The sequence below is a fragment of the Pristiophorus japonicus genome, chromosome 10 (genome assembly GCF_044704955.1).
Source record: "Pristiophorus japonicus isolate sPriJap1 chromosome 10, sPriJap1.hap1, whole genome shotgun sequence".
In the NCBI taxonomy this organism is placed as follows: domain Eukaryota; kingdom Metazoa; phylum Chordata; class Chondrichthyes; family Pristiophoridae; genus Pristiophorus; species Pristiophorus japonicus.
In genome coordinates this window covers 191846285-191870642 of record NC_091986.1, presented here as the reverse complement: position 1 = coordinate 191870642, position 24358 = coordinate 191846285, and the positions used below count along the sequence as shown (strand labels likewise).

The following is a 24358-nucleotide window of genomic DNA, read 5'->3' as shown; positions in this document are numbered from 1 at the left end:
GCTGTACAAAGTAAATACAAATCCACGTATATAACAACATTCCCCCCCAAAGTCAATAGTGTAACTATTTACAATGTGAGTCAATCTGGGGCCCTTGATCGTCTCGGTGTGAAAGCTGATGTTGTTCAATCATTTGTTGGGCCCTCGCTGGGCTGCTGTGCAGCTGGCCTTGCTGGGCTGCCTAGTATGTTGGGCCCTGCAGGGCTGCTGTGGATGATGGGTTCTGCTTTGTGGTCAACCGTGGTGTCGGTTGCCACTGGTGTGTATGTTGGGGGATCAAAAAAGGTAGGGTCCAAGGTGGGTTGCTCAGGGTAGTCCGTGAATCTAAGTTTGATTTGGTCCAAGTGTTTCCGGTGAATGAGTCCATTTGAAAGTTTGACCCGAAACACCCTGCTCCCCTCTTTGGACACATTTGCGCTATCATGGTATGCACTTTGCTGAAGCCGCCTGCTCTTTACCTTTTCTTGTAGATCAGGGTGAACTAACGAGGGGTATGGAGAGAAAACAGGAAAGGGGTACTGAGGTGAATGATCAGCCATGATCTTACTTGAAGGGCCGAATGGCCTACTCCTGCACCTATTTTCTATGTTTCTATGTTTCTATGTTTGTCTTGAGTGCTCTTTTCATGAGCAGTTCAGCGGGTGGGATCCCAGTGAGTGAGTGGGGTCTCGTGCGGTAGCTAAGCAGGACTCGGGATAGGCAAGTCTGCAGTGAGCCTTCAGTTACCCTCTTCAAGCCTTGCTTGATGGTTTGCACTGATCATTGGACGCTGGTTTAAATGGGGCAGATGTAACATGTTTGATCCCGTTATGGGTCATTAATTCTTTGAACTCAGCACTGGTAAAACATGGCCCGTTGTCACTCATCAGGACATCGGGTAAGCCGTGTGTGGCAAAAATGGCCCGCAGGCTTTCAGTAGTGGCAACGGACGTGCTAGCCGACATTATCTCACATTCAATTTACTTGGAGTACATGTCTACAACCGCAAGGAACATTTTACGCAAGAACTGTGGAAATTTACTTTTAAAGTTACATTTTCTGTTAAATATATCCTTTTGTAGTAAAACAAAACGGAGTCTCAGTCCTCCCAGAAGTCCCCGCAGCAGACAGCCTGCTCCTGTATAAACATGTTCACCTTGATTGATAGCCAATTAATTTAGAAGAATGGGGGCCATCTGTGTGAGCGCGGGAACCTTGAATGTACCCTCCCTAACAGAAAGAATGTCAGGATATGTTAGAATTATACTCCCTCGCAATAACTGTCGTGGTGCAGAACATTAGAAGCATTAGATAAAGGCCGTATAGATATGTAGAGACTAAGAAGCAAGGATGTAGGGTTAATTAAAGTGATTGAAGAATTCCTTATCGGTATTTGCTGACCGCAAGGGCAGAACTGATACACGTGATGGAACCATAGTTTCTTTGTCTGTTGACTGTATAAGAATGATGTGTTTTTGAACCTCTGTAGAAGTCTTCGCAGAGTCTTTGATTCTGTGAGACTTTTCCTTGTATACAAGTAAATCTATCAATTAAAGGAACATCTACCAGAGCTGCTTATGTCAGAGTTTCATTTATTTTAGTTAAGTTGAGAGTTGAGATTTCAACTGTTTCTTGGAGGTTCCACCGAGATCGCTTACCCTCTACTCTGTGAGTAAACGGACATAGTGCCTCTTCAGTGAAGGGCTTAACTGGCCAGAATAAGGTGAGCCTTTTGCTCGCAAAGGGTCTCTTTACTGTTGAACCGCATATGTAATCTGTTGTCCACAGTGGAGGTACTACGATCTACGAGACTCAACATTTAAGAGCTAAAGTTATTTTTAATCATTTCCTCCTCGGCTTGAAGGCAGAAGGGATCTAATGCTGAAAATATCTGATCTGGAAACAGCCCGGGGAGATCTTCATTAGTATAAGGTAAAAGAGCGCTACCGATCAAAAAAGAATCCTTGAAAGGGAGGATCAGAGTCTTGAAAGAGAGGACCAGATATTGATCCAAAGCGTGGCAGTACGAGTGTACAGCGCCGAGGGAAGAGATATCGTAGATAATATTGATCCGAAGCGTGGCAGTATGAGTGTACTGCGCCGAGGGAAGAGATATTTTAGATTTTAGATAAGTTAAGGACTCAGTCTGTAGTGGCGTAAAACACAGATTGAGAATTGACTATATGTTTAGATAGAGTTTAAGGTCATGATTTGTATATCTGCATGGATGTTGTTTGTCTTAATTGTCCTTGTTATACTGTTGTGTTCAGTACTTTTGTGCGATATTGTAATTAACGAAACGGGAAGAGTCACTAGGGAAAATTGTGATTCGGAAAAACAAAAATTGATTGAGAAAGGAAACAGTAACTGATTGATCAACTACGGTTGGTAAATGTCAATATATCTCACACACCCAGATTGAGCCCGAATTAAGAGCCTTTTCAGGCCACGTAACGGCCAGGAGAAATGGGCGTAGAGAACTCGTTGACCGAAAGGATTGTGTGATCAGAAACTGTAGAAAATCTTAATCATCCAGAATGGGTGCTGGAGCAAGTAAACCACCACCAAAAGGTACACCAGCCTATTTCATGCTCCAGAATTGTGGTCAGTCTTCAATTGATCACCTAAAAAAAAATGGGTAAAGTGGACTAAGGGTGAAAACAGGCCATTTCCACCCGATGGTTCATTTAATTTAGAGAGAACAACATGTAGAGGAGTGTCTTATAAACAAAGCCCCAGGGGAAAAATAAAGTAATAAAAAGGGGCCTGGGTTCCGATTCTTCGAGCCCACGAAAAAAATAACAGAGAAAGTTAATCAATCATGTATATGGATCCAAAAATATAGCTGGCCAAATAATAAGCTTTGTTGAATGAAGAGAGATTTTTGTGAATGTCTGTTTTTGAATGAGAGTACTTGTGTGATTTTGACTGTGGAATGAATGAAAGCCTGTTTGGGAAGGAATGGAGTTGTCTGTTTGTTTTAGCTCCACCCACCTTTTCAAACAAAGGAAAGTTTTTTAACCCTTCATAGTGTTGTCCTGTATGTGGGAAGTTTAAGAATGTGAACCTTCTTGTATTACATTTTAAGTTAGAAACGCAGGTGTGGATTTATTCGGATGATAAGTTACGGAGCTAGGAAATGAACAAAGGATATGTTTGTTGAGCAGAAGATTAAAAAAAATGTGGTCCTATTGGTTTAAAAAAAAACAAATAAAAAAATAAATTTTGACACGCTCACTTACTTGTCGAAAGAAAACACGCAATCATTGATTACATTGGGTTGAAAGACATAAATTTAGTCTAGGAATGAGATAAAGAACAGAGAAGGGAAGTTGTGATGCATTTTTAAAAAAACATGCGTGGTCTCTCGAGGCTGCAGGCTGGGGGAGTACACTCCTATTGCCCTTTGTGTAAAACCTTGACACGAAAGCTTCAAGCTCAGGAAAGAGATTTTAAATTTTAAAATTGGCAGTAAAATATTTAAATTGGAATTTGAGATATTTCAAGTGATTCTCCTTGATAAACATTTTGGATGTATGAGAAAAATCTTGGGTTTGGAAGCCTTTTTAATAAAATTACACAACTACTGAGTCAGGAGCTATAGCTTAAAAGGTTGTAATTTATGAGACACAGTATCATAAATTGAAGTTACAGAGCAAAAGATTGGAGTTTTTGATGTTCGGCTTCTAAACCAGAAGTTGGGCACACAATTATAAAACAAGTACTTTGCATTCTGTGATTTGTAAATCACTGTAAGCATAAATGAGAAGTCCGATTTAAAAAAAAACAATATTACCATTTTGTGATCCAACAATTGCAAAACAAATACAAATACTACAAAAGGGGAGTGGCAGATTATATTTTGGCAACTTGGTATGCACCAGGTATTTCGGCAGTTGCAAAACAAATCTGTGAAAATTGTGTTACCTTTCAGACAATGAATCCAGGTAAAACGGAAAAAGTAGAGTCTGCCTCCCACCCAAATCCAATGGGGCCTTTTGTACATTTATAAATGGATTTTGTTGAATTACCTATGTGTATGGGATTTAAGTGTGTATTAGTTTTGGTGATGTGTTCTCTAGATGGATTGAAGCCTTTCCATGTTAAAAGGCCAATGCCACTACTGTCGCTAAATTTTTGTTAAAAGAAATCATACCACGCTTCGGAATTCCCGCAAAGTTTTCTAGTGATAATGAATCACACTTTATAAAAGAAATGTGAAATGCCTTACAGATCGACCAACGTTTTCATTGCAGTTACCATCCACAATCAGCCGGAGTTGTTGAAAGATATAATGGAATGCTTAAAAATAAGCTGGCGAAACTGTGGAATGACACTGGACTAAAATGGGTAGAACTGCTGCCCTTAGCCTTGATGATAATTCGATCTACAACTAACAGAACAACAGGCTTGTCACCGCATGAGATAGTTATGGGACATCCCCAACGACCACCTTTTACTACACCGTTTACGGCAGAACAAATGGACATCCATAAAATGGAAGAAAATATGTTGAATTATTGTATTGCACTAACCAAATGTATTTCCAGCTTTCATTTACAGGTAAAAGAAGCCCAGGTCGAACCAGCAGAAGGAAAGTGTCATAATCTGGAGCCCGGACATTTCGTTTACATCAAAACTTTTAAAAGAAAAAGCAGCCTACAACCAAGGTTTGAAGGACCATACCAGGTCATGCTGACAACTAATACTGCAATAAAGATAAAAGAAAGACCAACTTGGATGCATGCATCCCATTGCAAAAGGGCACCGACAAGGAGGAATGAATAAGGAACTGTATGGACTATGGGGACTGATCATATTCTTGCTGATAATCTTTGATCTATACCTTTGATCTATACCTATGCTCAACAGGATTGTGCCTTGTGCCATTGACAGAACCAGGGGTACGGAAACACGAACAAAGGGAACTACAGGAAAGTGTATTTTTGGCACTGAGTCATAAGTATGCACAAGAAAGAACTTGTCTGACTGTTGGATATGTTCCCATGGACCTGTCCACTCCGAAGGGGGTATTCCCCTAAGATCCGTTCCCTTTAATGAATCAGAAATGGCAGAATGGTTAATAGTGCGAAATAGGACAAACTTAACTAAGGTGTCAGAAACAAAGGATCTAACAGAATGGACGTCAGCAGGATATAATCTTACAACCTTCCAGAGATGGTACCAGCCAAATTATAGTAATAGCCGTCAACCACCCTTCCTAAGTATTACCCCTGGGAAAGGAAATCCTGAAGGTATAATATGCTTAGTAAGTGATGAAACTAAAGGACCAGAAGTGGGATGCAGCAAGTGTCCCCAAATGATTAAATGGCAAGCCACAACAAATCATGCTGACGGGAGAAAGATAGCAACCTTAAACTGGACTATGGTCCTTAATAAAACCTCAGGTAAAAGGTGGGACGGGGAGACCACTCGAGTATGGATGGCATGGAAGGACCAGAGACTGACGTCCTATAATTGCACTTACTTTATTTGTGGCCATAAAGCCTACCCATGGTTACCAGCCAACTGAATGGAGTCCTGTTATTTAGGATATGTGATACCCTTTATTAGGACAACAAAGACTCTAAAGGATGCCTATGAAAGCCAGAGACCTAAACGGGATTTGACATGGTTAAATGAAATAGCCGAGGAAATGATACCATCCTATGGAATATCATAGAACGAATGGCAATTACGGGAACTGGCTAATCTAGTAGAATCAGTAGCCAAAACAACTTCCCAGACCTTAGAAAAGGTAAATGATGAAATGGTAGCCATTCGAATGGTGGCTCTCCAAAATCATATGGCCCTAGATTATCTCCTAGTCAAGGAGGGAGGGACATGCGCGTTAATTGGTGAAGAATGCTGTACGTACATCCCGGATAATTCAGAAGAGATCAGCAATCTAGCTGAATATATTAGGAAGAGGGTGATAGAGTACAAACAACTCTTGCCCACCTTGTGGAATTGGGTATCCGGATGGCTGGGATCCCTGGGAAAATCCTTGGTACAGGGTTTGATGATGTTCTTGCTGATAATCTTTGCCTTATACCTTTTGTTTGTATTAGTTAAGTGCTGCTGCGCCAGGTTGGGAGAAACAATATTACCAACCGAAACCACTGCTACGATTATGGTAGCAACAACTACTGTGTGGAAATGGAAATAGAAAGACTGTGCAGTATTAGAATGAATTAAGTTGTCCTTATAAAGGACAAAAGGAGGGAATGTGGAAATGTACTTTTAAAGTTACACTTTCTGTTAAATGTACGCTTTTGCAGTAAAACAAAATGGAGTCTCAGTCCTTCCAGAAGTCCCCGCAGCAGACAGCCTGCTCCTGTATAAACATGTTAACCTTGATTGATAGCCAATTAATTTAGAAGAATGGGGGCCATCTGTGTGAGCGAGGAAATCTTGAATGTACCCTCCCTAACAGAAAGAATGTCAGGATATGTTAGAATTATACTCCCGAGCAATAACTGTCACGGTGCAGAATATTAGAAGCATTAGATAAAGGCCGTATGGATATGTAGAGACTAAGAAGCAAGGATGTAGTGTTAATTAAAGTGATTGAATAATTCCTTATCGGTATTTGCTGACCGCAAGGGCAGAACTGACACACGTAATGGAACTATAGTTTCTGTTGTCTGTATAAGAATGATGTGTTTTTGAACCTCTGTAGAAGTCTTCGCAGAGCCTTTGATTCTGTGAGACTTTTCCTTGAGCACAAGTAAATCTATCAATTAAAGGAACATCTACATGCAATAAAGGTGCAGAAGTTATCATGGGTGACTTTAATATGCATATAGATTGGGCTAACTAAACTGGAAGCAATATGGTGGAGGAGGATTTCCTGGAGTGCATAAGGGATGGTTTTCTAGACCAATATGTCGAGGAACCAACTAGGGGGGCAGGCCATCTTAGACGGGGTGTTGTGTAATGAGAGAGGATTAATTAGCAATCTCGTTGTGCGAGGCCCCTTGGGGAAGAGTGACCATAATATGGTGGAATTCTGCATTAGGATGGAGAATGAAACAGTTAATTCAGAGACCATGGTCCAGAACTTAAAGAAGGGTAACTTTGAAGGTATGAGGTGTGAATTGGCTAGGATAGATTGGCGAATGATACTTAAGGGGTTGACTGTGGATGGGCAATGGCAGACATTTAGAGACCACATGGATGAACTACAACAATTGTACATTCCTGTCTGGCGTAAAAATAAAAAAGGGAAGGTGGCTCAACCGTGGCTATCAAGTGAAATCAGGGATAGTATTAAAGCCAAGGAAGTGGCATACAAATTGGCCAGAAATAGCAGCGAACCTGGGGACTGGGAGAAATTTAGAACTCAGCAGAGGAAGACAAAGGGTTTGATTAGGACAGGGAAAATAGAGTAAGAGAGGAAGCTTGCAGGGAACATTAAAAATGGATTGCAAAAGCTTCTCTAGATATGTAAAGAGAAAAAGATTAGTAAAGACAAACGTAGGTCCCCTGCAGTCAGAAACAGGGGAAGTCATAACTGGGAACAAAGAAATGGCAGACCAATTGAACAAGTACTTTGGTTCGGTATTCACTAAGGAGGACATAAAACAAACTTCCGGATATAAAAGGGGTCAGAGGGTCTCGTAAGAAGGATGAACTGAGGGAAATCTTTATTAGTCGGGAAATTGTGTTGGGGAAATTGATGGGATTGAAGGCTGATAAATCCCCAGGGCCTGATGGTCTGCATCCCAGAGTACTTAAGGAGGTGGCCTTGGAAATAGCGGATGCATTGACAGTCATTTTCCAACATTCCATAGACTCTGGATCAGTTCCTATGGAGTGGAGGGTAGCCAATGTAACCCTACTTTTTAAAAAAGGAGGGAGAGAGAAAAGAGGGAATTATAGCCTCACATCGGTAGTGGGTAAAATGATGGAATCAATTATTAAGGATGTCATAGTAGCACATTTGGAAAGAGGTGACATGATAGGTCCAAGTCAGCATGGATTTGTGAAAGGGAAATCAAGCTTGACAAACCTTCTGGAATTTTTTGAGGATGTTTCCAGTAGAGTGGACAAGGGAGAACCAGTTGATGTGGTGTATTTGGACTTTCAGAAGGCTTTCGACAAGGTCCAACACAAGAGATCAATGTGCACAGTTAAAGCACATGGGATTGGGGGTAGTGTGCTGACGTGGATTGAGAACTGGTTGGCAGACAGGAAGCAAAGAGTAGGAGTAAATGGGTACTTTTCAGAATGGCAGGCAGTGACTAGTGGGATACCGCAAGGTTCTGTGCTGGGGCCCCAGCTGTTTACACTGTACATTAATGATTTAGACGAGGGGATTAAATATAGTATCTCCAAATTTGCAGATGACACTAAGTTGGGTGGCAGTGTGAGCTGCGAGGAGGATGCTATGAGGCTGCAGTGACTTGGATAAGTTAGGTGAGTGGGCAAATGCATGGCAGATGAAGTATAATGTGGATAAATGTGAGGTTATCCACTTTGGTGGTAAAAACAGAGAGACAGACTATTATCTGAATGGTGACAGATTAGGAAAAGGGGAGGTGCAACGAGACCTGGGTGTCATGGTACATCAGTCATTGAAGGTTGGCATGCATGTACAGCAGGTGGTTAAGAAAGCAAATGGCATGTTGGCCTTCATAGCGAGGGGATTTGAGCACAGGGACAAGTAGGTGTTACTACAGTTGTACACGGCCTTGGTGAGGCCACACCTGGAATATTGTGTACAGTTTTGGTCTCCTAACTTGAGGAAGGACACTCTTGCTATTGAGGGAGTGCAGCAAAGGTTCACCAGACTGATTCCCGGGATGGCAGTACTGACATATCAAGAAAGACTGGATCGACTGGGCTTGTATTCACTGGAGTTCAGAAGAATGAGAGGGGATCTCATAGAAACATTTAAAATTCTGATGGGTTTAGACAGGTTAGATGCAGGAAGAATGTTCCCAATGTTGGGGAAGTCCAGAACCAGGGGTCACAGTCTAAGGATAAGGGGTAAGCTATTTAGGACCGAGATGAGGAGAAACTTCTTCACCCAGAGAGTGGTGAACCTGTAGAATTCTCTACCACAGAAAGTTGTTGAGGCCAATTCACTAAATATATTCAAAAAGGAGTTAGATGTAGTCCTTACTACTAGGGGGATCAAGGGGTATGGCGAGAAAGCAGGAATGGGGTACTGAAGTTGCATGTTCAGCCATGAACTCATTGAATGGTGGTGCAGGCTCGAAGGGCCGAATGGCCTACTCCTGCACCTATTTTCTATGTTTCTATGTTTCTATGTTTACTGTGGAGGTCATTGATGAAGGTGTCTCTGCCCTTCTTGGGGACCACTACTTGATTGCCCCACAGAAAGCAGTCTGCCAAATAGACATTTCACCTTTGTGCCGCTGGAACGGCTTTGTCTCTTCCTGCATTTCCACTGGGACACTGGACCAGCTCCCGTGAAGCACAGAGCTTTTGACTAGAGATAATAAGGGGTCCTGGCTTGTCCAGATTTTGATCTGCCGGGCAGTGACGGGTGATTGCTCACTCTCAAATGCTTCGATAACCATGGCTAGGATCTGCGGGCTGCACCATTTCCACCCCCGTGGTGGGCAATGGCAGCCTACTGAGAGCATTGGCGCAGTTTTCTGTGCCTGGCCTGTGGCAGATGGCATAGTTGTATGCGGACAACGTGAGTGCCCATCTCTGAATGCGGGCCGATGTGTTGCTATTTATCCCTTTACTCTCGGAAAACAGGGATATAAGTGTCTTATGGTCAGTTTCCAATTCGAATATTAGCCCAAACAGGTATTGATGCATTTTCTTTAGCCCATAGACACACGCTAATGCTTCTTTTTCAATAATGCTGTAGGGTCTCTCAGCCTTAGACAGATTCTTGGATGCATAAGCAACCGGTTGCAGTTTCCCGAAATCATTAGCTTGTTGCAATACACACCCGATGCCATATGACGACGCATCACATGCTAGTACCAAACGCGTACATGGATCATACAACACATGCAATTTGTTTGAGCATTACAATTTTCTCGCTTTTACAAAGGCATTTTCTTGGCTTTTGCCCCAAACCCATTCGTCCCCTTTTTGTACTAAGACATGTAGTGGTTCTAACAGCGTGCTGAGACCCGGTAAGAAGTTACCAAAGTAGTTCAAGAATCCCAGAAACGATCGCAGCTCCATCACGTTCTGTGGCCTCGGTGCGTTCTCAATTGCCTCCATCTTCGCGTTAGTGGGCCTGATGCCGTCCGCTGCAATCCTCCTTCCCAGGGTCTCTACTTCAGGCGCCAGGAAAATGCACTTTGAGCGTTTTAACCTGAGCCCCACGCGGTTGAGTCGACTAAGAACCTCCTCCAGGTTCTGCAGGTGCTCGACTATGTTCCGACCTGTGACCAAGATGTCGTCCTGGAAGCCCACGGTGTGCAGGATCGACTTCAGTAAACTTTCCATGTTTCTCTGGAATATCGCCGCCGCTGATCGGATTCCAAACGGGCATCTGTTATAAGTAAAAAGACCTTTGTGCGTGTTGATGCAGGTGAGGACCTTCGATGATTCCTCCAGTTCCTGCGTCATGAAGTCAGATCCAGCTTCGTGAACGTCTTTCCTCCTGCCAGCGTTGCAAAGAGTTTGTCGGCTTTTGGTAGTGGGTATTGGTCCGGCAGGGAGAAATGATTGATAGTCACTTTGTAATCGCCACAGATCCTGATGGTGCCGTCTCCCTTGAGGACTGGGACAATAGGACTGGCCCACTCGCTGAACTCGATCGGTGAAATGATGCCCTCTCGTTGCATCCGGTCTAGCTCGATCTCTACCCTTTCTCTCATCATGTACGGTACTGCTCTCGCCTTGTGATGGATGGGTCACGCCCCCAGAATTAGGTGAATCTGCATTTTTGCTCCTTGGAATTTCCCGATGCCTGGTTCGAACAGTGAAGGAAATTTGTTTAAGACCTGGGCACACGAAGTGTCGTCTGTGGGCGATAGCGCTCGGACGTCGTCCCAGTTCCAGCATATCTTTCCCAGCCAGCTCCTGCCGAGCAGCGTAGGACCATCGCCCGGCATTATCCAGAGGGTAGCTTGTGCACCGCTCCATCGTAGACCTTTACAGTAGCACTGCCGATTACAGGAATCAGTTCTTTTGTGTAAGTTCTTAGTTTCGTGCGAATTGGAGTTAAGACTGACCTTGAGGCCTTGTTGCACCACAACCTTTCGAAAGTCTTTTTGCCCATGATGGACTGGTTTGCGCCCGTGTCCAGCTCCTTTGACACCGGGAGTCCATTTAGTTCAACATTCAGCATTATCGGGGGACAATTCATGGTGAATGTGTGTACCCCATGTAGCTCTGCCTCCTCTATCCGAGGCTCTGTTTCGTCGTGATCCTCTTCTGCAACATGGTGGTTTGCAGGTTTAACAGGCTTAGCAGCTCGCCTGCACACTCGTTGGAGGTGTCCCATTGTTCCGTAGCCCTTGCAAATGTATCCTTTGAATCGGCATGAATGGAAACGATGATCACCCCCGCAGCTCCAACAAGATGTTAATGGCCTTGCATTCGTCACCCTTGATGGTGGACTCTGAGTCATCTGCGGACGTTCTGCTGCAGGTATGTGTGACCTGCCCTGTACGTCACGATACGAAAACAATATCACTTTGTTCACAGTACTTGTAGCAGCACTTGTGTGCTGAGAGATTTGCTTTGTATTGTCACTGGTGGCAATGAACGCCTGGGCTATCTCTATGGCCTTATTCAACGTTGGGGTCTCTACAGTCAAAAGTTTGCGATGTATGGTTTCATGGCCAATGCCAAGTTCGAAAAGTCTCTGAGCATGTGCTCCAAATGTTCTTCAGATTTGCAATGTCTTGCAAGGAATCTTAGCTCGGCGACATAACTCGCTGCTTCCCGGCCTTCAGACCTTTTGTAGGTTTAGAACCGGTACCTCACCATCAAAACGCTTTCCTTCGGGTTCAAATGCTCTCAGACCAGTGTGCACCAATCATCGTACGATTTCTCCGTGGGTTTCGCTGAAGTGAGCAGATTCTTCATGAGGCCATATGTTGGTGCCCCACAGACGGTGAGGAGGATCGCCCTTCGTTTGGCAGCGCTCTCTTCCCCATCTAGCTCATTGGCCACGAAGTATTGGTCGAGTCGCTCCACAAAAGTTTCCCAATCATCTCCCTCTGAAAATTTCTCCAGGATGCCCACTGTTCTCTGCATCTTTGGGTTCGCTATCTGTATCTCATCGCCAGTTGTAGTATGTGGAGAAAGAGACAGACTGAACACTGTGAGCTCAAAGTAAAGTGTGGCCTTAGTATTTTATTGCACGTCTCCAGAGTGCCTCTCCAACCTGTGAAGCCTTTTTAAATACCTGTGCTCCCAAGGGATTATGGGATCCCTTGGGACTCCGGGGAATGAGCCATCTGGTGGCTGTACAGAGTAAATACAAGTCCACATATATAACACACGCCTGCAAATTAAACCAAGGCATGTAACCTCAGGAATATTTACTAACTCAACAGCAGAAATTTAACGTGCAAATTTTCTTTACTGCATCTCTCCTTACTTATACCCGTGAGAAAAAGAGTCCCACGGAGAATGGACCAACCACACTACCAAGTGCTAATTAATCAGCTGCTTTCAAAAGCTGTCTGTACAAAAGCACTGTATTTTTGCAAAACAAACCTCGATTCCTTTCACTCGTAACTCTGATCTTTGCCAAACACCTATGTATGTGTGTAACATCACCTACTCAAGGTTGCTGACTAGTCAATATTTCATGGCGCGGCACATGGTGAATCAAGACCTATACAGCTTTAATATATCGGCCCACAATTTGCTGGAGCGGGACATCTCACAGTGAGCACCATGATTTCAATTTTTTCCTCACCCTTCAGGCTGCATTATTTGTGCCCTGGAAATGCAAATGAACAACAGTGTGGCAATCTGGGACCACCTGCACATCGGGTCTAATGGTCTATCTCCTTAACCAATGAAATTTAAGGGAAAAAAGACTTGCATTTCTATCGCGCCTTTCATGCCCCAAAGTGCTTTAAAGCCAATGAAGTACCTTTGAAGTGTTGTAGTCACTGTTGTAATGAAGCAAGTTGTTGTAATGGAGGATAAGGAAATGGAGGGAACAGAAGGAAATTGGGTGAATAAGTCAGAACAAAAGGTCATCGACCTGAAACGTTAACTCGGTTTCTCACTCCACAGAGGCTGCCTGAGCTGCTGAGTATTTTCAGCATTTTCTGTTTTTAATTCAGATTATCAGCATCCACAGTATTTTACTTTTGAATTGGAGTCAAATTAGATACAGAAAGAGAAATATTTGATTGAGAGAAAAAGAGTCAGAAAGAAAAAGTTACAGCACGGAAGAAGGCCGTTCTGCCCGTCGAGTCCCTGCTGGCTCCCTGCAAGAGCACTTCAGCTAGTCCCGCTGCCGCCCCCCCGGCCTTCCCCCGTGGCCCTGCAAATTCTTTTACTTCATGTCCTGATCCAACTCCCTTTTGAAAGCCACTGACTCTGCTTCCACCACCCTTTCAGGCAGTGCATTCCAGATCCTAACCACTCGCTGCGTAAAAAAGTTTTCCCTCATGTCACCTTTGGTTCTTTTGCCAAACACCTCAAATCTGTCACCTCTGGTTCACAACCCTTCTGCCAATGGGAACAGTTTCTCTCTTTCTACTCTGTCCAGACCCCTCATGATTTTGAACACCTCTATCAAATCTCCATTCAATCTTCTCTGCTCTAAAGAGAACAACCTCAGCTTCTCCAGTCTATCCACGTAACTGAAGTCCATCATCCCTGGAATCATTCTCGTAAATCTTTACTGCACCCTCTCCAAGGCCGTCACATCCTTCCTAAAATGCAACACCCAGAATTGAACACAACTCCACTTGAGGCCGAACTAGATGATGTTCTTTTAGAATGTGATAGAAACATAGAAATTTACAGCGTAGAAGGAGGCCATTTCGGCCCATTGTGTCCGCGCCGGCCGACAAAGAGCCCTCGGTCAGCAGTCCTGAAGGTTACATATTAACCTATGAACAATGAACAATGGCGGACAGGTAAAGAGCATCCGGCTCAGCCAGTCCACCCTATCCAACTGCGATACCCCATGTATCGCAACATTTATCACTCCACTCCACCCGAAGCCATGCAATCTCCTGGTAGAGGTTAAAGACAGATAAAAACCCAGGCCAATTGGGGGGGGAAAAATCTGGGAAAATTCCTCTCTGACCCATCCAGATAACCGAAACTAGTCTAGGAGATCACTCTGGCGGTATTAGATTCTATGATGTATTTACCATCGTGTATGTTGTGTATCTGTAAAGCATGCACTCCCATGTTCAGCCACCAGGGAGCGCATCCCCTGAAGTCCCAAGGGAACCCAGCATCCCTTGGGAGCACTGAATATAAGCCGTCCCCTAAGGCCTGTTCCTCACTCTGGAGCGTCTTAATAAAGACTGAGGTCACTGTTATTTTAACCTCCCTGTGTGCAGTCTCATCTGTGTTAGGAACACAGTAGTGTATGCGCCAGCCAACAGGAGGTTATCCAGGTTATCCAGTCTAATCCCACTTACCTGCAGGTTATGGCACTTCAAGTACACATCCAAGCACCTTTTAAATGAGGTGAGGGTTTCTGCCTCCACCACCCTTCCAGGCAGCGAGTTCCAGACCCCTACAACCCTCTGCGTGAAGAAGCATCCCCTCAAATCCCCTCTAAACCTTTCACCAACCACCGTAGAGCATGCAGAAATCAAGCGCAAGCAGCGGAAAGAGCATGCGGCAAACCTGTCCGACCCACCCTTTCCCTCAACGACTATCTGTCCCACCTGTGACAGGGACTGTGGCTCTCGTATTGGACTGTTCAGTCACCTAAGGACTCATTTTAAGAGTGGAAGTAAGTCTTCCTCGATTCTGAGGGACTGCCAATGATGATGATGATGATAAACCTATGCCTCCTCATAACTGACCCCTCCACCAAGGGAAATAGGTCCTTGCTATCCACTATATCCAGGCCTCTCAAAATGTTATACACCTCAATGAGGTCTCCCCTCAGCCTCCTCTGTTCCAAGGAGAACAAACCCAGCCTATCCAAACTGTCCTCATAGCTAAGATTCTCCATTCCAGGCAGCAACCTCGCAAATCTCCTTTGCAGCCTCTCCAGTGCAATCACATCCTTCCTACAATACGGCGACCAGAACTGCACGCAGTATTCCAACTGTGGCCTAACCAGTGTATTATACAATTTAAGCATAACCTCCCTGCTCTTGTATTCTATGACTCGGCCAATAAAGGCAAGCATTCCGTATGCCTTCTTAACCACCTTATCCACCTGGCCTGCTACTTTCAAGGATCTGTGGACAAGCACTCCAAGGTCCCTTTTTTCATCTACATTTCTATGTGGCCTACCGTTTAATGTGTATACTCTTTCCTTATTAGCCCTCCCTAAGTGCATTACCTCACACTTCTCCGAATTAAATTCCATTTGCCACTGTTCTGCCCACCTGAGCAGCAGATTGATATCCTCCTGCAGTCCATAATTTTACTCTTCATTATTAACCGCACAGCCAATTTTAGTGTCATCTGCAAACTTTTTTATCATACCCCCTATATTCAAATCTAGATCATTGATGTATACCACAAAAAGCAATGAACCCAGTACTGAGCCCTGTGGAACCCCACTGGAAACATCCTTCCAGTCACAAAACCATCCATCAACCATAACCCTTTGCTTCCTACCTCTGCCATGTGGGACCTTATCAAAAGCTTTGCTAAAGTCCATATACACTACGTTGTACGCACGACCCTCATCGACTCTCCTGATTACCTCCTTGAAAAATTCAATCAGGTTAGTCAAACACGATCTTCCCTGAGCAAATCCGTGCTGACTGTACCCAATTAATCCTTGCCTTTCTAAATGTAGATTTATCCTGTCCTTCAGAATTTTTTCCAATAATTTTCCCTCCACTAAGACTAGGCTGACAGGCCTGTAATTACTCGGCCTATCCCTTTCTCCCTTCATAAACAAGGGTACAACATTAGCAGTCCTCCGGCACCATGCCTGAATCCAAAGAAGACTGAAAAATAATGGTCAAAGCCTCTGCTAATTCCTCTCTTGCTTCGCTCAATAGCCTGGAATGCATTTCATCCGGGACTGGGGACTTATCCACTTTCAAAGCTGGCAAACACCCCAATACCTCCTCCCACTATGTCTATTTTGTCCACAATTTCACACTCCTCCTCGATAGCAGTATCTACATTGCCCCTTTCCTTTGTGAAAACAGACGCAAAGTATTCATCAAGAAGCATATCCACGTCTTCTACCTCCACACACAGATCACCCTCATGGTCTCTAATAGACCCTACCCTTTCTTTAGTTATCCTCTTGCTCTCAATATATTTATAGAACATCTTTGGGTTTTCCTTGATTTTATTTGCCAATAGCGACGACTTTCCCAGTGGTTGATACTGTAAAGTCCTGTCCCTGCAGTACCGATTCACTCGAGGCACATACTGAAGTCAAGGTCACTCAGGACCTACACCTTTATTACACAACTCTCGAATGCCACACTTGCCTGAGACCTGTCCTTATCTACCTGTCTGGGACAGGTATCCAGTGTCTCCTGCAAGTGCACCCCTGGTGGTAAGATAAGCTTGTGGTTACAGGTCATCTCTAGTTACAGTCATGTATAGCATGGTAAGATACAGTTATGTACAGTAGTGTGAGATACATGACAGATAGCAGGGGGATTCCTCAGTAGTTGCCGTAGTCGGACTTGTTCCCTTTTTTAAAGATGGTCACGATCACTGCATCTCTAAGATCTCCTGGCATGCTCTCCTCCCTCCAGATGAGAGAGATGATGTTGTGTATTCGCGCCAGTAGTGCCTCTCCGCCATACTTCAGTGCCTCAGCAGGGATTCCATCTGCTCCCATAGCCTTGTTGTTTTTTTAGCTGTCTTATGGCCTTTTCTACCTCATGCAGGTGGCCTCACTGAGGTGGTGACAGATAGCATGCTGCGGAATGGAGTCGAGAACACTCGAGTCAAAGGCAGAGTCTTGGTTGAGGAGATCTTCGAAGTGTTCCTTCCAGCGGGCCCTGACTGCCTCAGTGTCCTTGATGAGTGTTTCCCTGTTCTTGGCCAGGAGTGGCGTGAGGCCTTGGGAGTTTGGTCCGTATGTGGCCTTGACTGCGGTGAAGAATCCTCGCACATCATGGCTGTCGGCCAGTTGTTGTATCTCCTGTGCTTTCTCCATCCATCACCTGTTCTTTAGGTCCCGGGTTTTTAGTTGAACCTTAGCCTTTAGCCGTCTGTAATGCTGCTTTGCTGCTCCCGTGTTGGATTGCTGTTTAAGGCTCAGAAATGTCCTGTGTTTGCAGTTTATTAGTTCTTGAATCTCTTGATCATTCTCATCAAACCAGTCCTGGTGTTCCCTGGTTGAGTGACCGAGCGTCTCCTTGCAGACACTGGTTATGGAGGCCTGGAGGGCAGACCAAGCACTGTGGACATTCTGCGTCTCGGGGTCATCAAGGCACGCCAGGTTAGCTGTGAGGCGCTGACTGTAAAGGATTCTCTTAGCTGGGCACTTAAGTGCCCCGACATTGACTTTTTTGCAACACTGCTTCTGCTGCCCCCTTTGCTTTGGGGCTATGTTGATGTCAATGATGGATCTGATTAGGCGGTGGTCCTGTCAGAACACAGGTGATGCGCACATCCTTGCGATCCCTGGCTCGGACGATGACATAGTCAAGCAGGTGCCAGTGTTTGGAGCGAGGGTGTTGCCACGATGCCTTGTATTTGTCTCTCTGACGGAACAAGGTGTTGGTGATGACAAGTTGATGCTCTGGACATTTTGTCAGGAGTAGGGTACCGCTGGAGTTGGCATTCCTTACCCCCTCTCTGTCAATCACGCCTCCCCAGAGGTCTGTGTCCCTGCCGACCCTGGCGTTGAAGTTACCGAGGAAGATCAGTTTGTCGCCCGCGGGGATGCAGGTCTGGGACTTTTCGAGGTTGGAGTAAAAACCCTCTTTGGCCTCATCTGTTGCATCGAATGTTGGGGCGTAAGTACTGATGACTGTCGCTCGAGTTCTCCTCAATCGCCTTCTTCCCGTGGCCGAGGAACTCCTCCCAGAGTCGCAGTGCGGATTTCGTCCCCTCCGGGGCACAACGGACTTGATTTTTGCAGCGCAACAGAAAAAAGGCAGGGAACAGCGCGAGCCCTTATACACAGCCTTCTTCAACCTTACAAAGGCCTTTTACACTGTCAACCGCGAGTTTCAGATGCCCACAAAAGTACATCACCATACTCCGCCTGCTCCACGATGACATGCAAGCCATGATCCTTACCAATGGATCCATCACAGACCCAATTCATGTCCGGACCGGGGTCAAACAGGGCTGCGTCATCACCCTAATCCTCTTCTCAATCTTCCTTACTGCCATGCTCCACCTCACAGACGTCTGCGTCTGTGCACACACAGAGGCTGAACTCCAGGACATAGTCAACGTATTTACTGAGGCGTATGAAAGCATGGGCTTTACGCTAAACATTAGTAAGACAAAGGTCCTCCAGCAGCCTGTCCTCACCGCTCAGCACTGCCCCCCAAACATCAAGATCCACGGCGTGGCCCTGGACAACGTGGACCACTTCCCCTATCTCGGGAGCCTCCTTTCAACAAGAGCAGGCATTGATGATGAGATCCAACACCGCCTCCAGTGCGGCAGTGCAGCCTTCGGCCGCCTGAGGAAACGTATGTTTGAAGATCAGTGCCTCAAAACTGTCACCAAGCTCATGTCTACAGGGCCGTAGTAATACCCGCCTTCCTGTATGGCTCAGAGATGCGGACCATGTACAGTAGACACCTCAAGTCGCTGGAGAAATACCATCAACGATGTCTTCACAAGATCCTACAAATCCCCTGGGAGGACAGACGCACAAACATTAGCGTCCTCGTCCAGGCCAACATCCCCAGCATTGAAGCACTGACCACACTTGATCAGCTCCACTGGGCAGGCCACGCAGTTCGCAGGCCAGACACGAGACTTCCAAAGCAAGCGCTCGACTCGGAACTCATCCACGGCAAACGAGCCAAAGGTGGGCACAGGAAACGTTACAAAGACACCCTCAAAGCCTCCCTGATAAAGTGCGACATCCCCACTGACACCTGGGAGTCCTTGGCCATAGACCGCCCTAAGTGGAGGAAGTGCATTTGGGAGGGCGCTGAGCTCCTCGAGTATCGTCGCCGAGAGAATGCAGAAATCAAGCGCAGGCAGTGGAAGGAGCGTGCGGCAAAACAGGCTCCCTGCCTACCCTTTCCCCCAATGACTATCTGTCCCACCTGTGACAGAAACTGTGATTCTCGTATTGGACTGTACAGCCACCTAAGAACTCATGCTAAGAGTGGAAGCAAGTCTTCCTCGATCCCGAGGGACTGCCTATGATGATGACTTGCCAATAATTTTTCATGCTCTCTCTTAGCATTCCTAATACCCTTTTTAATTTCACCTCTGAACTTCCTATATTCCTCCAGAGATTCTAAAGTATTTAGCCATCGATATATGACATAAGCTTCCCTTTTTTTCTTTATCCTCTCCCTATGAGTCCCTAGCCATCAAGGGGGCTCTAGAATTGTTATTCCCACCTTTTTCTTTAAGGGCACATATTTGGCCTGAGCCCTCCCGATCTCCTCCTTGAATACTTCCCACTGTTCCGACACTGATTTACCTTCAAGTAGCTGTTTCCAGTCCACTGTGACCAAATCACTTCTCAACTAAGTAAAGTTAGCTTTTCCAGAATTTTGGACTTTTATTCCTTTCCTTTTCCATAACTACCTTGCATCTGACTAAAGGTTAGTCATTGGCACCCAAGTGCTCTCCCACCGATAATCCTTCCACCTGCCCAACTTCATTCCCCACAATTACATCCAGAACCGCCCCCTCCCATGTTAGGCTTGTTACATACTAACTAAAAAAAGCTCTCTTGAATGCATTTTAGGAATTCTGCACCCTCTATACCCTTTGCATTATATTTGTCCCAATTAATATTAGGATAGTTGAATTCCCGTACTATTACTGCCCTATGGTTTTTGGACTTCACAGAAATTTGCCTGCATATTTGCTCTTCTGTATCCCTCCCACTATTTGGCGGTCTATAATACATGCCCAGCAGTGTGATAGCCTCTTTTTTATTTTGACCCATATGGCCTCATTTAGAAACATAGAAAATAGGTGCATGAGTAGGCCTTTCGGCCTTTCGAGCCTGCACCACCATTCAATAAGATCATGGCTGATCCTTCACCTCAGTACCCCTTCCCTGCTTTCTCTCCATACCCCTTGATCCCTTTAGCCGTAAGGACCATATCTAACTTCCTCTTGAATATATCCAATGAATTGGCATCAACAACTCTCTGCGGCAGCGAATTCCACAGGTTAACAACTCTCTGAGTGAAGAAATTTCTCCTCATCTCGGTCCTAAATGGTTTACCCCTTATCCTTCGACTGTGTCCCCTGATTCTGGACTTCCCCAACATCAAAAACATTCTTCCTGCATTTAACCTGTCCAGTCCCTTCAGAATTTTATATGTTTCTATGAGATCTCCTCTCATCCTTCTAAACTCCAGTGAATACAGGCACAGTCGATCCAGTCTCTCCTCATATGTCAGTCCAGCCATCCCGGGAATCAGTCTGGTGAACCTTCGCTGCACTCCCTCAATAGCAAGAACGTCCTTCCTCAGATTAGGAGATCAAAACTGAACACAATATTCCAGGTGAGGCCTCACCAAGGGCCTGCACAACTGCAGTAAGACCTCCCTGCTCCTATACTCAAATCCACTAGCTATGAAGGCCAACATACCATTTGCCTTCTTCAAACCTGCTGTACCTGCATGCCAACTTTCAAAGACTGATGTACCATAACACCCAGGTCTCGTTGCACCTCCCCTTTTCCTAATCTGCCGCCATTCAGATAATATTCTGCCTTTGTGTTTTTGCCCCCAAAGTAGATAACCTCACATTTATCCACATTATACTGCATCTGCCATGCACTTGCCCACTCACCTAACCTGTCCAAGTCACCCTGCAGCCTCTTAGCGTCCTCCACACAGCTCACAGCGCCACCCAGTTTAGTGTCATCTGCAAACTTGGAGATATTACACTCAATTCCTTCATCTAAATCATTAATATATATTGTAAATAGCTGGGGTCCCAGCACTGAGCCCTGCGGCACCCCACTAGTCACTGCTAGCCATTCTGAAAAGGACCCGTTTATCCCGACTCCCTGCTTCCTGTCTGCCAACCAGTTCTCTATCCACGTCAGTACATTACCCCCAAAAACATGTGCTTTAATTTTGCACATACCATGTGCTTTAATTTTGCACATGGTATGTGCAAATACTTGGCAGATGCAGTATAATGCGGATAAATGTGCGGTTATCCACTTTGATGATCCCGCGAACATATCATCCCTCCTCACAGCTGTAATAGTTTCTTTAAGTGACCTCCCACCTTTTTACTCCCCTCTCTATCCCGTCTGAAAATCCTGTAACCATAAATATTGATCTGCCAAACCTGCCCCTCTTTCAACCATGTCTCTGTAATGGCTATAATACTCCCAAATGTCTACCTGTGCTCTCAGCTCATCCGCCTTATTCGCTATACTCCTTGCATTAAAGTATGTACCATTAGCACAGGAAGACCTCCTTGATTACTACTAACTAATCCTTGTTTCCTATCTTAAAATTCACTTTCTACATTCTTGCTTTGCAATTTCAGCTTTACTTCCTTCCCTATTGAATTTGTTCTCAGGTTCCCATCGCCCTGCCAAGCTAGTTTAAACTCTCCCCAACAGCATTAGCAAAACTCCCCACGAGGATATTGAGGTGCAACCTGTCCGGTTTGTACAGGTCCCATCTCCCCCAGAGGAGATCCCAATGCCTCAGGAATTTAAAGCCCTCCCTCCTGCACCAACTCTCCAGCCGCGCATTCATTCTCTCTATCCTCCTATTTGTGTACTCATTAGCACATGGCACTGGTAGTAACATGGAGATTACTACCTTTGAGGTCCAACCCTTTAATTTTTCTCCCAGCTAAATTCTGCCTGCAGGACCTCATCCCTCTTTCTACCTATGTCATTGGTCCTGATATGGACCACGACCTCTATTCCCCTAACTATTGAATCCCCTTCCACTATAGCTGTTCACCCTCTCCGCTCAGAAAGCCCTGCGTCCGCTCGTTGACATCCTTAACCCTGGCACCAGGGAGGTACCATACCATCCCGGAGTCACGTCTACGGTCACAGAAGCACCTCTCTATTCCCCTAACTATTGAATCCCCTTCCACTATAGCTCTTTTATTCTTTGTCCCTCACTCCTGTGCAGCTGAGCCACCTGTGGTGCCTTGGACTTGGCTCTGACTGCACTCCCCAGAGGCACCATCGTCCTCACCGGGCTCAAAAGAGAATATCGGTTGGAAAGCGAGATGGACTCGGGGGACGGGGGTGTGGGGGGGGGACAGGAGGACTCCTGCACTACCTGCCTAGTGTTCTTGCTCCGTCTGATGATATCATATATTAATGTGGTGGATGAAGCAAGCTGCCTCAAGTATGACATAGACAGAAAAGTAACAGAATAGCAGAGATTTAATTACAACAAAATGTGCTATTGTTTTTATTTGATTCTTTACAACTTCAGCAGGAAAACCCAACCCAAAAAAACATGAACCAAGTACAGCACCACTTACTCACCAGAGCAAATGGCTACCTACCACTAAATGTTTGAGTGGAGCATTTCATACCAAAGAACCAGCATACAACTCTCGCATCTAAAAGTACTGTCCACAATGACATACTATTCAAAAAATGTCAGCTTGGCTCAATAGGAGCACTCTCACCTGCAAGACAGAAGATCAGACGTTTAACACCCATTCTAGGCTGACATTTCAGTGCAGCACAGAGGGAATGCTGCATCATCAGAGGTGCCTTCTTTCAGATGGGAGGTTAAATGAGTCCATGCCTGTCCAAAAAGATACAAGAGATACTTTTCTAAGAGTTCTCTTGGTGTCCTGCCCAACAGTCAACACCCAATCAACATCACCAAAGCAGACTAACAGAGTGTTGAATGGACAACATTTACTATAGATCTCCTCTGTCTTCCTCCTTTGTGCCTCAGCTGCTTGTGATACTCCCTTGCTCCTGATGTGTCACTAGCTTTTCTCAGGATTGTGTCCAGCAACTGTGTGTACAATGCTTTAGTCTTGGGGCTACACTTTTCTGTCAGGTATAGGTCTGTTACATTTATGATCACAGGTAACATTTCATGCTGCACATTGCCAAATAACAACATTCTGTCCGATCTCGTCACCAACCTGCCGGGTGGACCTTCAGTAAGGAGGGGGCAAGTAATTGGTGGTAGTGTTGTTGGTCCTGGGGTCGTGACTATAGGTTTTTGCCAATAAATCATCACTGCTGGACCCGAACACTTTCGCTCTTCCTGACATATGAGCCATTCTATCGCTTTTAACAAGGACGGCTCTAAGACCATGTCGCTGTCTGGGTCAGGACAATGTACTATTACTTCTGTTCAAGGTTTAACTACCACATGCTTTCCCGAGGTAAATTCCCCTGCTTTACAATATTCAGGTAACATTTTGTTACCGACTCATCTTGTGGCTTCAAGATAAACGCTCCTGACACTCGGATGCCGCCCCTTGCGTTACGTAGTTGTTGTACTCTCCGGTGTAGGTATATGCTTCTGGGCCCCCTAGGGCAGCCTTGTAGCTTGTCCTTGTAGAATCATAAGGGCGGTGCTGATCACGTTTAACATTCTGTTGATAAAACTCATCCTGGATATTCTAGGTTTTTAGTTAGATTCTTACCATTTCTATATCTACTGGATCATTTGCACCGTTTCTCTGGACATATGGCCTTTCCCAGATCCATTTCATTATGGCAAGTACCTCTAGTATTGCAGATATTAATCCTAGTCCCTCGAAAAGTCCATCCCTCCATTCCTCATTTCTAAGGCGTATTTTAAGGAGTAGATTACGGGGAGTATCTTAGGTTCCGCCATCAGCTGTAATTTTATATTCTTTCAGCTGGGACCAATGTTCCATCGGCCCCCACCTTTCATATTTATACATGCACATAGTCACCACTGATTAATACCTCATAGGGTCCACTCCATCGTGCAGCAAATCCAGGTTTTTCTGACAATTCTCGAACCATTACCTTTGCTCCAACCTCCGGCACTACCGCCGAGGGGTTTGTCCCTTTATCTTCATCCTCTTCTCTCTGTCTATCTCTTACTTCCTGCCGCATCTCTTTCAGCTGCTTACTCAATCTGGTAATGGTCCTAATTCTGCCCCTCCTGTGACTATCCCTCGGGTAACC

The 24358-nt window shown here is 45.2% G+C and overlaps 1 long non-coding RNA gene across 1 annotated transcript; it reads left to right on the top strand.

Annotated features, from left to right (window-relative positions):
- Positions 1 to 1571: 1571 nt before the first annotated feature.
- LOC139274884 (uncharacterized) lies at positions 1572 to 6748 on the top strand. Its single transcript, XR_011595634.1, has 2 exons — positions 1572 to 1911; positions 4530 to 6748. It is a non-coding gene; the product is annotated as an uncharacterized lncRNA (long non-coding RNA).
- The last annotated feature ends 17610 nt before the right edge of the window (positions 6749 to 24358 follow it).